The following is a 17,641-nucleotide window of genomic DNA, read 5'->3' as shown; positions in this document are numbered from 1 at the left end:
TTTGGAATCAAACATCGAAAAGAAAGACATTAGTAGCGCAAGGAAGGGTCAAATTTTGTGATCCTTTGTATGTAGAGTGGATTATATCACAAATTTGACTCTCACATTATATAGACTAAGCTCCCCCTAAATATATGCATACATATGGTAGAAGGCAAAGCATATGCTTAATTGGCAAATTGTTGCTCAAGGAAATTTAATCTAAATGATGCATGGGGAAGGCATATAAATATCAAAATAAAATCAACATGATAATATCGGTTTGGAAATACCACATGTGGAAACCAATTTGATTTCTACCACTTGTAATAGGTGGTGGATATTTGAAGTATGATGCTTAACTCCGGGGACTCCATTTTTCTTACAATGAGACTACTACACACATGATAAGCTTGAAAAGGTGTTAGTCTCAAAGCTTCCAACTTGTAGAGTAACCTCCCCTAAGTTTGTGCACACAAGTATGGAATACTTGTAGTAAACATGCACATTGATTTTAGAATAAAAAATACCACTTGAAAGATGACATCACATAAATGTGAATCATTTTCAAAGATGATATTTGGGAGAAATTATCTACAATTTGGACTTTGGCACATATTAGATGAACAATCAAAAGATAAGCTATGTGCCATGCTCCTAAACAATTTTGAACCATGTAGGTTTGCTCAAAGGGTTAAGAATGAAACCGAGCAAGCCTACCATAAGATATACCTAGTGTATGCATGACAAAAGATATAATCATGCAAATGCAAACATAGGCATGAAAAGTAACTAGATGCTTAAAGATACCAATTTGTAAGAAATACCACTTATATGAAATGCAAATTGATACTACTTGAAGGAAATTGAATTTAGTTACCTAACATGGGAAGGGGAATTTGGGTCCATAGTATTCGCTAACCCACTTGGCAATGATTTTGTCCATTATGATGCACCCCATGAAATGCACCCATACTTTGCCAAGTCTCCAAATTCTCCGAAGTCCATTGGACTTCTCACTTCCCTTTAGGGATCCAAACCTTCTTGGTGCTCTTTATGTTGGAAATGATTTCCTTTGGCACCCAAAAACGTTTGACCCCATTGTTGGCTTGCGTGTTCACCTTGATGGCCACCACCTTGTCATTTTCTTCTTCTTTAACAAGTATGGTGTGGAGGCCTTCTTGTCCACCTTGTTAGTGTAGGTGTTGGAGAGCTTGCTTGTTTGCTTCTTCTCTTTCTTCTTTGTTCCTCCCCCATTCTTCACCTTGCACTCATAGGACTTGTGACCTTCCTTGTGGCACACGTAGCAAACCACAGTTTGTCCTTCATCAAGCTTCTTCACTCCCTTGGTGGTGTTATCTTGATGAAGTTGGGCTTGCTTCGCCTTGCCTTTCACTTGAGTCAAGTCCTTGGTGAGGCGAGCTACTTCTTGCTTGAGTTGCTCATTCTCCTTTGCAACCTCTTGTGTGCATGCATCTACAACAACTTTCTCAACACAAACTTGGTTGCACAAAGGTGAGTCTGCACATAAATCATTACAAGAAGTAGAGGCATCCTTTTTAGACATGTTAAAGATTGAACTTTTCTTTTTAGATTCCTTGGTGGGGATTGTACTAACGGCTTCAAGATTAGCAACTTTATTAGTTAGCTCATCACAATGTTTGCACATTGTTTCCATTTTAGCAAGCAAACTTTTATAAGCATCTTGCGGGCTAGCTAACTTTTCTTTTAATTTTTCATTTTTCTTTACAAGTTGCTCATCTTTGATTGTGCATGCATTTGTTGTTGCACTAGCCTTAAGTTGCTCAATTTTAGTAGATAGTTCAACATTGAGATTAGCAAAGTTCTCATATTGTTCAAGCAAAGTTTTGTATGCTTTTTATGAACTATCTAGCTTTTCTTTTATTTTTCCGAGCTTCTTTTGTTGACTAGCGCAAACTTTAGCATAATTAAGATTTTGTTGCACAATTTCATTATAAGTAGGCATTTCATCATCACTATCACTCTCACTAGAGGATGAGCTTTCATTACCTCATGCCATAAGGCACATACGAGAAGAGCTTGATGATGAGTGCTTACGCCCTCGCCTCTTGTGATGGTGTTCTTCTTCACTTGAAGAATCATTCCATTACCTTATTGATGTGAGGGCTTGGTTCTTGCATGCTGTCGAGTTCATAAAACCCGGGGTCCCTCGAGGACCGACTTCCATGCTAAGGCTTGGCCCAAGAGTCTAAAACAACAGGCCGGAAGGGCGGCCCAGTCACCGACCGAAAGGTCTGGCCAAAGAGGAACAACGCCCGCTCGTCGGCTACTTTGGCCCACCTCTCTGACCGGAGCATTCGCTTCGACTCCAGCCGCCTCCAGACACCCTCTCCGATCAGAAGACCTAGCCCAAAACACTACTTCCGACTCCGACCCTGCGTCTCCGAGCCAGGTTCGCAGGAACCCTGCTCACCGCTCTTCTCCGACCGGCACACTCAGAGCTGACTAGAGACATCCGACCGGGGATGCCCGCTCGGTGGGAACCAGAAGACGTGCGGAGAAAAGCAAGGCAAGTCTCACAAGTCAAAACCACTGTACCAGGGACCATACCCTGCACGGAACAGTACTCTGCAGCCACCCTGACACAAATAGTATTGTAGGCGCCGACATCTCCCTCTACAGTATTGTAGGGGCCACTAAAACTCTCATATGGTAAGGCCCCCACGTGCCTCTAGGCATCGATAGAGGTATGGGCACCAGGATTTACCGTACCGAGTGAACATAGCGAGACTCCTCACATGTCTCTAGGCATCAAACAGTATTTGCAGGTACCGACATCTACCATCCCTAAAAAAGGCAGCACGACCTCCCGCATGCATCTGACATTCTACAGTGACATCAAGAGTGTTGTAGGCGCCTACCATTATCTTGTACCCACCGGCGTGGGCAACAAGGCTCAGTAGCATACGTACTCTCACCCTCTCACTTGTAAGGCCATCTCCTTTATCTATAAAAGGGGACACGCCCCCTCCAACAAAAAGGGGAGAGCCCTTCTTGAAGATAACAAGCATCGATCAAGTTCACTAGCTCACGATCACAGAACCGCCGGGTTCGGACTCCAAGCACACACTTGAACACTTACTCATAGCGCAGCTCCCATCGCTCCCGGCCCTTCCGACTGGAGCCGACCGGACCTCCTGTACACCCCTTCTTTCTCCTTCTTGTTTGTAACCCCACAACAAACTTTGAGTACCTAGGCTCAGGAATAAAGTCACTAACCGACCCAAACTGAACGTAGGGCATGGTGCCTGAACCAGTATAAATCCTGTGTCATTGAGTGCTAGGCCACCTCCGATCACAACGTACGGCAAAACTACAAATATTCACTAGTTGGTCACTTTCTACGCTGATAGTTGGTGTCGTCCATGGGGAAGACGTTGTACGTTCAACACTTTTTGGTCATCGGATGGCCCACTTTTCCACCACCCTCGCCGTGGCAGGCTCGGGCGATACGATTCGCTTCGGCTCGCTGGAGTTTCCTGCACTCTCACCCGCTGGGATGCGGGTTCCACCCGTCTTCGAGTCATCCCAGGCCTTCCTCTTCAGAAGCCTAGACTTCATCGTCGACCGGCTCAGCGTGCTACACCTCCATGAGGAGGCTCACGTCCTAGCACCCATCGGAGGAGCACCCTCCATCAACTCTGGGACTCATGGCTTCGACGACGCGACATCTGTGCTTCTTTCCGAGCAAACTCTCTGCTCAAACCCCGCTGTAAGCAATATGCGTACTGTTATTTACTCTTTGCTTACTGTCTCCCACCGATCACCTGGAGGGACTGTATCACCCACACCACAAACACCGTACGATCGATTTCCCTATGGCCTCGCATCCTCTATGAATACGTACGCTCGGGGGCTCCGAAGGATGCTGGCGTCATCTCCCCTCGCATTCGAATTCATGGGAATGGTAGGCTATGCTCCTGCCGAACTCCCGGATGGCGAGGGAGAGAGCGACGATTCCAGCATAGGCGATGTGGCACCCCGCCACCATCCGTCCTGGGAGTGTGCTATGGTGGACGCTCTGGGACAACCGTCGGTGGTTGTGGAGTCCGCGTAGACTCACATCCCTCCGGACCCACGTGCGGGGGCCCTCGTGTCTGCGCAAGCGCACGCTGAGGAATTACGACAATGGTGGTAGAGCCAGCCGTTGCCTACGTCGGCACAGTTGGTACAACATGTTGCGCCCCATGCGCGTGGCTCGATGGGTGGCGTTCGTGGTCGCGCCCGTCAGGTCCAACACGACATCGTGAACAAGGGGAATGATCTCCCCCAATTGTCCTAGGTAGGCCAGAACATCGCCGCTGCGGCAATGCTTCTGCGCGGCGTTCCCGAGCCCGTCGACCCCCAGGAGCAGGCAGTCCACCGGAACCTCTGGGTTCTAGTAGAAGCCACCACCGTCCAATAGGCGGAAAGCTCCACGTCGTGACTCTAACCCGCACCCTCTCTCCCCACTGGGGGAACAGGGACACGCTAGATGGATCGCTCCATTTGCTCACCGCTATAGCTGTCAGTCGCGGCTTGAGGGGCGGTAGCCCCACCATGGTCCGGCCTGGCGCCTGCCCCACACCGACCGCCGGTACCCGAGCGGCCTGATCCATACCAGGACACGTGCAGCATTGTCAGCAACTTGCATTGGGCCTGACACGATCATGACGTCCACTGTACGGCTGCAGGCGACATGGATCCTGGCCGAACCATCGAGGGGAGCGGTGAAACGCACCCCAGGCGCGGTCACTGGCCAGATGACTAAAGCCCTAGCCCTGAGGGCCTAGGACCACGGGCCTTCAGCTGGCGTATCCGGAGAGCACCGTTCCTGCAGTGATTCTAGCCACCCACCAACATCGCCAAATACGCCAAGGAGACTATTGTAACATGGCTTTGGCGGGTGGTGAAGGCCTCCGACAGCGAGGTGTCACCAAGGCGTCTTCGACCGTCTTAGGGCGGAGACCCGGCGTTGACTAAAGGAACTTTCCTAGCTATGCTCAAAGGGCGCTGAACGAGGTTCAACGCCCTCATCGTGGATTCCACCAGGGCCAGGCACGCACGTCTCCGACCACCCAGGCGGACGCCGCCCTGTTTCGACTTACGGGCGTCTCCGATAATAAGGGCGGAGGCCGCCCTACCTCTGAACTAATCAAATAAACAATCTTGCCTAAGTGTGTGCAGGTACTCAAGCGCAGGCGCTCGTGGTCCGCGCAAACGTGCCAGCATGGCCCCTGCGTGGCCGGGCGGAGACCTACGGATGATGTCTCTGACCGGACCGGTGGAGACCCACCAAGGCGACGGCGTGCCCCTAAAGGCGAAGGCCAGCATCGAGAACCATGGCCCCCGCATGGCCGGGCGGAGCCTCACGGGTGATGTCTCCGACCGGTCGGCGGAGACCCGCCGAGGCAGCGGCGCGCCCCTGGAGATGGAGGCCAGCGCTGGGGATCCAGGCCTTTGGGCCGAAGACCGAGGCATGGTGGGCCGGCTGCTCATGGAGGCCCATTACTTGAAGATGGTATGACTGGATTACCCCGCAAACAAGAGGCTAGCGGCGGAATATTCTAGGAATGTACTGTAGCAGTTGAGGGGCATTGTAATAAATTCTGTTATGAAGTAGTTGAGCCCTATAAATAGGGAACACTTGTAACCGTGCAGATGGTTGGTGAACGAATTAATGAAACCCTAGTTCTTTGTGCCAGCTCTCGATAAGTTCACCTGTCGAGCCTATCCCGAGCCTCTGCCCGAGGGTGACCCCTGACGGGCGGAGGCCCCAGTCTGCCCCACGGTGGGCGCTAATGTTGAAACTAGCATGGCCGCCCAATGGCTACTCTCAATGAGACCAGCGGCCGCGCCAGAGCGGGCTAGGGGGGAAGTAGCAGGGCCTCGCTCGAAGTCGCCAACAACTGTGGCCTCCGCCCCCGCGGACGCCTTTGGTCCAGGCGTTTTGAGCTCACGGCACGCTCAGGCGAACCACGGTCTCAAAAGGGGGGAACTGTTGTAACATGGCTTCAGCGGGTGGCGAAGGCCTCCGACAGCGAGGTGTTGCCAAGGCGTCTTTGACCGTCTTAGGGCAGAGACTCGGCGCTAACTAAAGGAACTTTCCTGGCTATGCTTGAAGGGCGCTGAATGAGGTTCAACACCCTCATCGCGGATTCTGCCAGGGCCAGGCACGCACGTCTCTGACCGCCTAGGCGGACGCCGCCCTGTTTCAACTTACGGGCGTCTCCGGTAGTAAGGGCGGAGGCCGCCCTACCTCTGAACTAATCAAACAAACAATCTTGCCTAAGTGTGTGCAGGGACCCAAGCGTAGGCGCTCGTGGTCCATGCAAATGCGCCAGCATGGCCCCTGCGTGGCCGGGCGGAGACCTACGGATGATGTCTCCGACCAGACCGGCGGAGACCCGCCAAGGCGACGGCGCGCCCCTGAAGGCATAGGCCAGCATCGAGAACATAGACCCCATGCGGCCGGGCGGAGCCTCGCGGGTGATGTCTTCGACCGGCCGGCGGAGACCCGCCGAGGCAACGGCATGCCCCTGGAGATGGAGGCCAGCGCCAGGGATCTAGGCCTTTGGGCCGAAGACCGAGGCATGGTGGGCTGGCTGCTCATGGAGGCTCATTACTTGAAGACAGTATGGTAGGATTGCCCCGCAAACAAGAGGCTAGCAGCGGAATATTCTAGGAATGTACTGTAGCAATTGAGGGGCATTGTAATAAATTCTGTTATGAAGTAGTTGAGCCCTATAAATAGGGAACACTTGTAACTGTGCAGATGGTTGGTGAACGAATCAATGAAACCCTAGTTCTTTGTGCCAGCTCTCGATAAGTTCACCTGTCGAGCCTATCTCGAGCCTCTGCCCGAGGGTGACCCCTGATGGGCGGAGGCCCCAGTCTGCCCCACGGTGGGCGCTAATGTTGAAACTAGCATGGCCGCCCAATGGCTACTCTCAATGAGACCAGCGGCCGCGCCAGAGCAGGCTAGGGGGGAAGTAGCAGGGCCTCGCTCGAAGTCGCCAACAACTGTGGCCTCCGCCCTCGCGGACGCCTTTGGTCTAGGTGTTTTGAGCTCACGGCACGCTCAGGCGAACCACGGTCTCAAAAGGGGGAACTGTTGTAACATGGCTTCGGCGGGTGGCGAAGGCCTCCGACAGCAAGGTGTCGCCAAGGCGTCTTTGACCATCTTAGGGTGGAGACTCGGCGCTGACTAAAGGAACTTTCCTGGCTATGCTCGAAGGGCGCTGAATGAGGTTCAACGCCCTCATCGTGGATTCCGCCAGGGCCAGGCACGCACGTCTCCGACCGCCCAGGCGGACGCCGCCCTGTTTCAACTTATGAGCGTCTCCGGTAGTAAGGGCGGAGGCCGCCCTACCTCTGAACTAATCAAACAAACAATCTTGCCTAAGTGTGTGCAGGTACTCAAGCATAGGCGCTCGTGGTCCACGCAAACGCGCCAGCATGGCCCCTACGCGGCCAGGAGGAGACCTATGGATGATGTCTCTGACCAGACCGGCGGAGACCCGCCAAGGCGACGGCATGCCCCTAAAGGTAGAGGCCAGCGTCGAGAACCATAGCCCCCATGCGGCCGGGCGGAGCCTCGCGGGTGATGTCTCCGACCGGCCGGCGGAGACCCGCCGAGGCAGCGGCGCGCCCCTGGAGATGGAGGCTAGCGCCAGGGATCTAGGCCTTTGGGCCGAAGACCGAGGCATGGTGGGCCGGCTGCTCATGGAGGCTCATTACTTGAAGACAGTATGGTAGGATTGCCCCGCAAACAAGAGGCTAGTGGCGGAATATTCCAGGAATGTACTATAGCAGTTGAGGGGCATTGTAATAAATTCTGTTATGAAGTAGTTGAGTCCTATAAATAGGGAACACTTGTAACCGTGCAGATGGTTGGTGAACGAATTAATGAAACCCTAGTTCTTTGTGCTAGCTCTCGACAAGTTCACCTGTCGAGCCTATCCCGAGCCTCCACCCGAGGGCGACCCCTGACAGGTGGAGGCCCCAGTCTCCCCCACACTGTCTGAAACCGCTAGTTTCAACAGAGACAAACCCAGGCATTTGGCTCAAAGACTTCCGACTCGCGTGTCGGGCTAGAGGAGTGGATGATGACTATTTCATCATTTAGTATCTTCCCATTTGCGTGGGGGAACATGTTCGGGCATGGCTTGAATTCCTCCCACACGACAGCGTCCGCGACTGGGCGGATCTCAAGAGGGTCTTCGTCTAGAATTTTCAAGGGACGTATGTCCATCCTAGAAACTCCTAGGACCTCAAGAGCTGTCAATAGGAGCCCAGCGAGTCCCTGCGGGATTACATCCGCAGGTTCTCCCAATGATGCAACTCCTTCCCTGATGTCGTCAACACAGATGTCATCAGCGCATTCCTCTCTAGGACGAACTACGAGTTCCTAATCCACAAGCTTGGCTGCCTAAAACCCCATACCACCCGCGACCTGCTCGACGTCGCCACTAACCATGCCTCTAGCGAGGAGGCAGTCAGAGTAGTCTTCGATGAAGGCTGGGACAAAGTCAAGGCCTAGCGTGCAGACCCAGATGAGGGCCCCTCCACACAGAGGGGCAAGAAGAACAAAAAGGATCAGTGCCGATTGGACAACACCACGATGGTAGCCGTGACTGATCGCATGGGCAAGTAGCCCCAACAAGGGCTGTCTAACCACTTCAACGAACTCATGGACAGCCCATGCACCAACCATGCTTACCCCGTCAAATACCTCTACAAGAACTGCGAGCTCCTCAAACGTTTCTTCCGACAGGCCGATGGGCCAAAGGAGGGAGACGGCAAGGAGGCGGTGGCCAAGAAAGGAGGCATTGCAGGCAAGGACGGGGACATTTTCCCCGATGCTGACGAATGCATCATGATCTTCGGTGGGTTCGACACCATCTGGTCCAAGCGACAGCACAAGGTTTGCTATAGAGAGGCATGCGCCGCTGAGACGGCCATCCCCTCCTTCCTTAGCTAGTCATAATCTCTGATCACCTTCGATCAGAGGGATCATCCCTCCCACGTCGCGAGACTGGGATGCTACCCGCTCATCATCAACCCCATAGTTCGCAAGAAGTACCTTACCAAGGTGCTGATGGATGGAGGCAGCAGCCTCAACATCCTATACGTCGACACCCTCGATGCCATGCGCATCCCCCGATCAGAGCTCCGCCTGGCAGGCTCCCCCTTTCATGGGGTAATCCTAGGAGCGTAGGCATACCCGCTCGGATAGATCAATTTGCCTGTCACATTTGGCAGCCAGGCCAACTTCCGCTCGGAGATCCTCACCTTCGAGGTGGTGGACTTTCCAGGGTCCTACCACGCCATCTTGGGACGGCCATGCTACGCAAAATTCATGGCGATCCCCAACTACACCTACCTCAAGCTAAAGATGCTAGGACCAAACGACGTCATCACTGTGAGTAGTGCCTTTTTGCACGCCCTCGTGTACGACCGTGAGCACTACGAGCTTGCCACCACGGTCGTCAACTTGTCCGAGCTCCCGTAGCTTGGGGAGTCATCGGCTCCAGCAGTCCTAGACTGCAACAAACCAACTTCCTTGATAGCCTTCTGTCCGCTCGAAGAAGCCAAGGTGGTGGGAATCGACCTCGCCAACCCAACCAAGATGGTTCGGATTGGGAACCAGCTCTCGACCAAATAGGAATGCGAGCTCATTGACTTCCTGCGTGACAATCATGATGTCTTCACATGGCAGCCCTCTGACATGCTAGGGATACCACGAGAGGTCACTAAGCACGTGTTGCGCCTTATCCCGGGCTCGAAGCCCACCAAGCAGCATCTACGTCGCTTCGACGATGAGAGGCGCAGGGCCATAGGTGAAGAAATCACCAAGCTCCTGGCAGTAGGATTCATCAGAGAGGTATTCCACTCCGACTGGCTTGCTAATCCTATTCTTGTCAAAAAGAAGACCAAAAAGTGGAGAATGTGTGTTGATTATACTAGGCTCAACAAGGCATGCCCGAAGGATCACTTTTCTTTGCCGCGCATAGACTAGATAATTGACTCCACCTCGGGTTGCGAGATCCTCTCCTTTCTGGATGCCTACTCAGGCTATCACCAGATCATGATAAATGAATCCAATCGGCTCACGACCTTGTTCATCACCCTGTATGGTTCGTACTGCTACGTAACCATGCCTTTTGGCCTAAAGAACGCTGGCACCACCTACCAAAGGTGCATGCAGCAATGCTTCACCGACCAAATCGACCCGCCCGATTAGCCTGATCAAGTCGAGCGACCAAAACCAACAATTGCCATCTATGTTGATGACATAGTGGTCAAAACAGCCAAAGCTTGCGACCTGATCGCAAACCTAGCCGCGACATTCATGAACCTTCGAAGGTTCAACATCAAGCTGAACCCCAAGAAGTGTGTTTTCGGGGTTCCAAAGGGGAAGCTACTCGGATACATCGTGTCCGAATGCGGCATTGAGACCAACCCCAAAAAGATCACGGCCATCTCCAACATGGGCCCCATACGCAATGTCAAGGGCGTACAAAGGCTCACCGGCTGTCTGGCTGCCCTAAGCCGCTTCATCTCCCATCTCGGTGAACGGGGATGCCACTCTATAAGCTCCTCAAAAAGATAGACGCCTTCATTTGGACTGAGGAGGCCTAGTAGGCTCTGGAAAACCTCAAAGCGTTCCTGACGTCGGCCCCAATCCTCGTCGCTCCCAAACAGGAAGAACCCCTCCTCCTTTACATCGTGGCAAGCAACCATGTGGTTAGTGCCGCCCTGGTTGTCAAAAGGGAGTATCGACGAAATATGGTCGGCAGTCTACCTAGGGGTATACCCAAGGTAGTAGATTATTGGCAGATAGATGCGCAAGCTACAAACAAGATGATGACGCAAGACAGACATGAGGTTTTATCCAGGTTCGGCCACTCTGAAGGCGTAATACCTACGTCATGCGTCTGATTATATTGATGTATGTCAATGAGAGATGTTTTTGAGAGGAGTCCCCTGCCCACCTTATATAGTCTAGGGGGTAGGGTTACAGATCTGGAAACTAATCCTAACTAGTTACAATTGCCATAGGTGGCCGGATAAGGATCCCTATTCTAACCGACCAGGATCTTGCTTGATCTCCAAATCTGCCTTGATTCCTTGCGTGGGACTCCGAGCAGATTGGCCGGGCCACACTTCATCTTCTAGTGGGCCAGACCCCCTGGTCTGGGCTGGCCTAAGCCTAGCCGTAAGGGTATAGGGGTTAATACCCCCACAGCTAGTCCCTGAGCACCATGTATTATATTGCGACACGCCGTTCGATCTTCTTCGACTAATGCGGTCTGTCTTCATGTCATCTCCAACTGGCTAAAACATTGACCAAGCAAATGTGCCAGTATTCTGGTCAGCATAGAGAGTAGTAGACCACGATTATAGCTGAAGATTCCGGTTGTCCGAAGAATGCATGGTGCTCTAAAGAAAAAAGAAAAATATTTCTTTCCTGATCAAGTGTGCCCACTTGTATTTCTGAAAACAAATGTAAGTGACCCTTGTACAATAGTAGTTATGGCTAATAGTCAGAGCGTAGGGGTCGATAAAATAAGCACATTCACTGCAAGGTGAAGTGTGCCCACTTAGTCCCCGAGCCTGGTAGTAGGTGACGCAGGCACGTGGTGCCAGGGTCTAAAAAGAATTCCTAATTAAGTTGAAAATCCAATCATTGTACAAGCGATATGAGATGCACCGGCAGGTGCATCGTACCGATGTAGGCCCCGAGCTTGCTGGAAGGCGAGGTGTCAACCTTGTAGCAAGGTCTAAGTGAGAAAAAAATGCCTCTCAACTGTATGTGAGTACAAATCACATGTAGCCGAGGAGAGCGGTCTCCGAGCAATGGTCGAAGAGTGGTCGGGGCAGTCCCCGAGCATGAGAGTCCCCGAGCACGATGGTGGTATGGACAGTCCCCAAGCATGATGGTGGTCTAGACAGTTCCCGAGCACGAGGGTGGTCTGGTCTATCCCCAAGCACAAAAAGTGTGGCAAAAAACTATATGCCACTTGTACTATTATTTCATGTATTTATTTATTTGCTCTGACAAGTCCGGTCTGACACGTCTGGTCAAAGAAGTAGACTGGTATAGCATGTCAAACTGCCTTTTGTCTTGTCAAGCAAACAGTTGCGTGGCACCTATCAGTAGGTGCGTCAGCGTGGGCCCTCCCACACTGGCAACAAAGAGGCACATATATTGGCGTAGATCTCGAGGCTGTGAAAACAACCATTTATGATGCGTGCGCACGTCTCCCAAGAATCCTAGGCAGACGAAATGGCATAACTCTTGGGTTAAATACAATATAGGATAGGTAAGTTACTATTTACTAAACCCTATTGCCATTCACAACCATAGCTTTCTTCTTCCTCTCGCCAACCCTAATACATCCGAAATCACCACCAATCAATCCGCCGCCATATCCTCGTTCACCAGCAAGGCCAGAGTCATGGCGAAAAGTGACGCGCAGAAGAAAGCAGGGTTCATGGCAAAAGAATGGTGGAAATCGAAAAGCAACGAGCAGACCATTGAAGACCTCGTCACCATGGGGGTACTCCACAACAAGGAGCTCGCAGGATGGCATGCGCCGGAAGGCGAGGGGTACCCCGATCCACAACCAGGTGAGATCGTGGTGTTCGAAGATTTCTTTAAATGGGGATTTGGGGTTCTATTATATCCGTTTCTTCAGGGGCTCTATCTTTACTATGAGATTGGGATTTGCAATCTGCATCCCAACTCGATCCTCCTTGTCGCCACTTTTATACATCTCTGCGAAGCATATGGCGGCTTCCAGCCCCACTTCGATTTTTTCCGCCATCTTTTCTGTCTGTGGAAGAAAGGAAGCGGTGGTTTGAAGATAGCCGGTGGTGTGTACCTCAACCTCCATGACGGCATGAAAGCCCAGTACCTGCACTGCCCATGGAACACATCGCTCAATGACTGGTACAAGAAATGGTTCTACATCCATGAAGAGCTGAACACGATCACGTTGTGTGACGTGGGCTACATTCTGAAGAAGAAGACAAGCTAGTCGGAGAAGCCCGAGCACCTAGAACAGATTCTAGAAATATTTGGAGTGATCCCGTGGAAAAAAACTAGATGGTCCGAGCGTGGTCAAGAGCTTTATCAGCCGACGGATCCAGCCCTGCTAGAGGAGGGTACATCCTGGCTATGAGTATCAAGGGAGCATGGACCCGACGAGGACGAGGTAGGAGGTGCTTGACAAGATCGAAGTCAAAGCCAGAATTAGCAAGCTATTTAACTTAGCTGATCCAAATTATGCCAGATTGAGCGACATCGAGCACGCTTTCAAGCTTGCCTGACCTCCCCCAAAGGTAACTCGTATTACCTTGTACCCATAGTCTTATATTGTGGTAGGATAAGTGGAAACTTACTGTGTTCACTCCCTTTTGTTACCCAGGTTAATGGTCGGGATAGAGCGATAGTGTTTGTGTCACCACCCCCTAGAGTAGAGTGGCCACAAGGAGCTGATCCCACCACCCAGACCAGTGTCGAGATCAAGGACGAGGACATCGATTGGGCGGTGCTCGGAGTGGGAGAGGATGCAGTGGCCAAAGCCACTGGTAAACGGTTGGCTGCCCCCAAACAGCCGAAGAAGAGATCAGTAAGCACCCTGCTCATCGGGGGGGGGGGCGCTAACTATCAATGAGCCCGAGGGGGACCTGAAGGAGAACCCGGCCTGCAAGCGTCGGCAGGCGATTTTTGCCTGGCCGGACGATGTCGCAGAGGAGGGAGAAGATGCAAATGCCTTTCAGCTTGTCTCTTGGAAAAGGAGGAAACAACTGGAGTCAATGGAGCAAGGAACGCGGCCGGCGACGGAAGCGACAACTCAACTGAACACACCACCGACCACTGCAGCGCGAAGGACAAGCGGCAGAGGAGTCAAGGACCAAGGCCCAGTGATAGTGCTGTATGTAGAGGGAGACCAGGAGTCACCCACACAGCATGTGGAGCAAGTACGGCCGAAGAGACGTGCCTTCTCCACATCATTCTACGCTTCCAACATGTAAGTATTTGTAATCTTAATATGAATTAGCAATTTGCATTTAATATGATTGCCTTATGAACTTATCTCGGATGTACTAGCTCGGCATCCACCGAAAGTCTAGACTAGCTGGCTGGAAGTGGCGTGGCACCACCAATAAGTGTAGAGCAGACTACCCAGCAGCCGATCACTGAGGAACCCATAGTAGAAGATCCGTTGGGGCCTCAGCAAACAAGCAGTCAGACAATAGTCCCTGAGCAGGTGGTCGAGGGAATAGCTGAGCCAGGCATGAGTGCTCCTAGCGCTAAACCTGCTGAGGGAAACACCTCAGCGTCGAGGGTAACAGAGCAGACTGAGGAGCAGTGGCCGGAGGTGAGAGCACAGACCACATTTATCGACGCTGCAACCCGTGGGAAGGCTGTGGTGATCACAGATGCTGCTGATGCCGGACCAGCACCAGGACCTGAAGAAGGGTCCGAAGAGGATGAGGTGGAGGTGGTCCTAGGCCATCCGCAAGACAAGCAACAACATGTTTATGTGTTGCATTGGCGGAACGACCAATGGGTTGTCCATAAGGAAATCCCGGAGGTCGAAGAAACCAAGAAAGTTGAACGGGCGGTGAAGCGGCTTGTTACGGAAGTGCAGGTAAGCTTCGCTTCACCCGCTGGTCTTGCGGTTTAGTCGTAGTTGTCTTACTTAGCTATCTACACTCAGGACTTAATGAAGACTGCAAGGTACCACAAGAGATGCTTTGACCAGATCGAGGGGATTGCTGCAAACAACAAGGAGCTGACAACGGAGGTGGAACGCTTGCGCCAGCGGCTTGAAGCCGCCAATCATGAAAAGGCGGTGCAAGAGTCCTAGAATCAGAACCTGGTCGTCCAGCTCAGTAATAAAGAGTGGGAAAGAACAAGTAAGTTGCCATTTTATCGTACCAACTACTAACAAGTGCTGCTGCGTTGTTGGTAGTAACAGCAGTAGTGCAGGCTTAGAAGTTGAAGTGATCCATCTCCGAGAGGAGAACAATCATGTGGTCGGGGAGTGTTATCGCTTAAACGAGGACAACAGAAAACTAGTGCAAGACCAGTCACAGCTTTGGGACCACACGACCAAGATGACAGAGGAGCTGAAAGGTAAGTTGTCCAACCACCTTTGCTCATTTTTGTTGCCTACCGTAGTTTGGCGTAGTATAGCGTCTGAACAGCATGTGCGATTTGCAGTTATAAAAATCAATGCAAAAAAGCATCTAGAGGCCGTGATGAAAGACCGTGACGGCTGGAAGGGGCAATGCTAAGAGATCACCAAGGACCGTGACACCTGGAGAAGCCGGTGCCAGGAGGTGGCAAAGGGTATTTTGCCGGTCCTTTACCTCATCGATCTGGCGCTAGCAGAGGATGTGCCAAGGACGCCACAGCTGGGATTGATCGAGAGATGCCAAAGGGCATGGGGATGGTTCTAGGAGTTCATGAAGGAGGCAGGAGAGTACGTATGATGAGGACATCACTCCTTCGGATGTACCAGCTGATCCTTCAAGCGTCATGCAAGGTCCAATGACCCGGGCTCGAAAGCGACAACTCAATTTAGAGGTGAGCTCGTTCTTAAGCAATACTTTTCATACTTTTGATAATAGACTACTACCTAATGATGTTATCTTGATTAGGAACATTGGAGAGGGTCATGAAGGACTTAGAGGATGTGGTGGAGGTGATGATGACCAGCAAGGACGTCCAACACAAGCCAGAGGCCCAGTCCAACAAGAATTCGAGTCTACCTTGGCCTCTAGGACCAGTCTGCCTTAAACTGGTCGCCCAGGACGCATTCGGACTCCGTTTTCAATGATCCACATATGGATGGAAAGTGAATTTGATAAGAAAGCCAATCCAAGTGGTTTCACGTCAAAAGCTGTTCGGCATCAACAGGAATCTTCGAAACAAGTTATCGTCCAAAATCTACCAGGGTGCTGCGACACCGTCTTTTGGTCCGTTGGACCATGTATCGAGTTTGGGCCCATTAGGGGCGCGTCCAGGGGTCTTGCATGACCCTAGAGTCTTCATAAACAGCCACCGCCCCTCCATTAGGGTTTGGGTTTTGTTTTAGATCAATCTGTCATTGAACAGTCGCCGTTATCGGTTTGCAAGACCCCAACTTTGAGTGCTTAATCATTCATCTGCAATTGTCATTTCAATTGAGTTGCGTTTTATCTTGTTCTTGCTTGTGTTCTTCGATTTGCAGCAGGGATTAGCTTTCTTGGTGAGGTCAACCGGATTGTGACACGGTTGATAACCAGAGGAGACGTGGTGCTAAGGTTGCAGGGTTTGGGTCTTTGTGATCTGAAGCCGGATCGGTGTGTCGCTCTCCGAACAAATCGGTGTTTATCTTGAACCTGACGGAAGATCAGGACCCCCGTCTCCATTAAGTGGTAATCAGAGCTAAGGTATACCGTCAGGTTCACTTTTATTCCCTAGTTTTGAGTGTTTCGCATTCGTCCCATAGTCCAGTGCCATACTCATTTTTCCTGTCCTAGAACCTTCCGTGCCATAGCCTTTGCATATTTCAGTTTCAGAGTCCGTCGTGTTGAGTTTGTGTCCTAGTCGAGGTCTTGTTGCTGGTTAGGTCGTGTTAGAGTCCAGTTCGTGTGTTTTCCCCCATTGTTTCCATCAAATCTTGGCTGTTGTGACCAATTTAGCACATATTGTTCCCATTTTGTCCTCTAATTCGGAGCCAATTCTTAAAACTGGTCCAGTTTTCGCATACGAACTCCGTTTTCGACGTTCCATATATACAAATCGATCAAAAAAAAAATTCAGATCTGTCCATCCCCAGCTTTGCTGGGGTTCAGAATTTTTAGATTGGTTAAAAAGTGGTCACAAGATCCTCGTTTCGTGATCATAAGGTTTTTGTCGATTTTGATCCAGTTTTCTAAAAATTCCACAGGCCACGTCTTACACTTGTTTGAGCTCATATTTTCTGTGGTTACTTCTTTTGTGCTCCTAAGTAAAGGAAAAATATCAAAAAAATAAAATAAAAAAGTCAAAATTTCTCAAAAAAACAACGACAGCCCCAAAAATAGAAAAAAAGAGAGGGGCAAAAGAGGAACAATATTTAGAGGAGCACATAGAGAAGACCAAAGTGAGCTGTGTTAGCGTGTGCTGTCTGGTACCTTGTTTGTGTTGCTGTTTCCATCCACCATACTTGTTTTTCTCATATCTATCACCTTGCTATCCACCATACTTTTGTCACACACCTGGTACTTACAACACTTTAGACCAGCAACGAGAACAAGTACTTTGGACTATAATTCAGCATTACTTTCTGTTACTGACTTGTGTGCCAGATATACATATTACTCTTTGTTTGCCTTCCAAGCTCCATAAACTCTTCAGATCAGTACAGACAAAGGGCCTTGCAATCTCGGTACCACTGCCTCATAGGTATCACGAACCAGCCGTCGGTTGTACCGCCCACTGCTTGTGTTGGTAATAACTTTGTAAGAGCTTGGTAAGACGCTTCCACTTGCTATGAAAAGTGACACCACTGCAACCATGTAGTCATTTGGTAGGGATAACTTTCACCTGTTTGTTCCTGTTTTTGTGTTTTCAATGGCAGGAGGTGAACAGACT

This window comes from Miscanthus floridulus, chromosome 8, assembly GCF_019320115.1.
Source record: "Miscanthus floridulus cultivar M001 chromosome 8, ASM1932011v1, whole genome shotgun sequence".
In the NCBI taxonomy this organism is placed as follows: domain Eukaryota; kingdom Viridiplantae; phylum Streptophyta; class Magnoliopsida; order Poales; family Poaceae; genus Miscanthus; species Miscanthus floridulus.
This window is presented reverse-complemented; position numbering follows the sequence as displayed.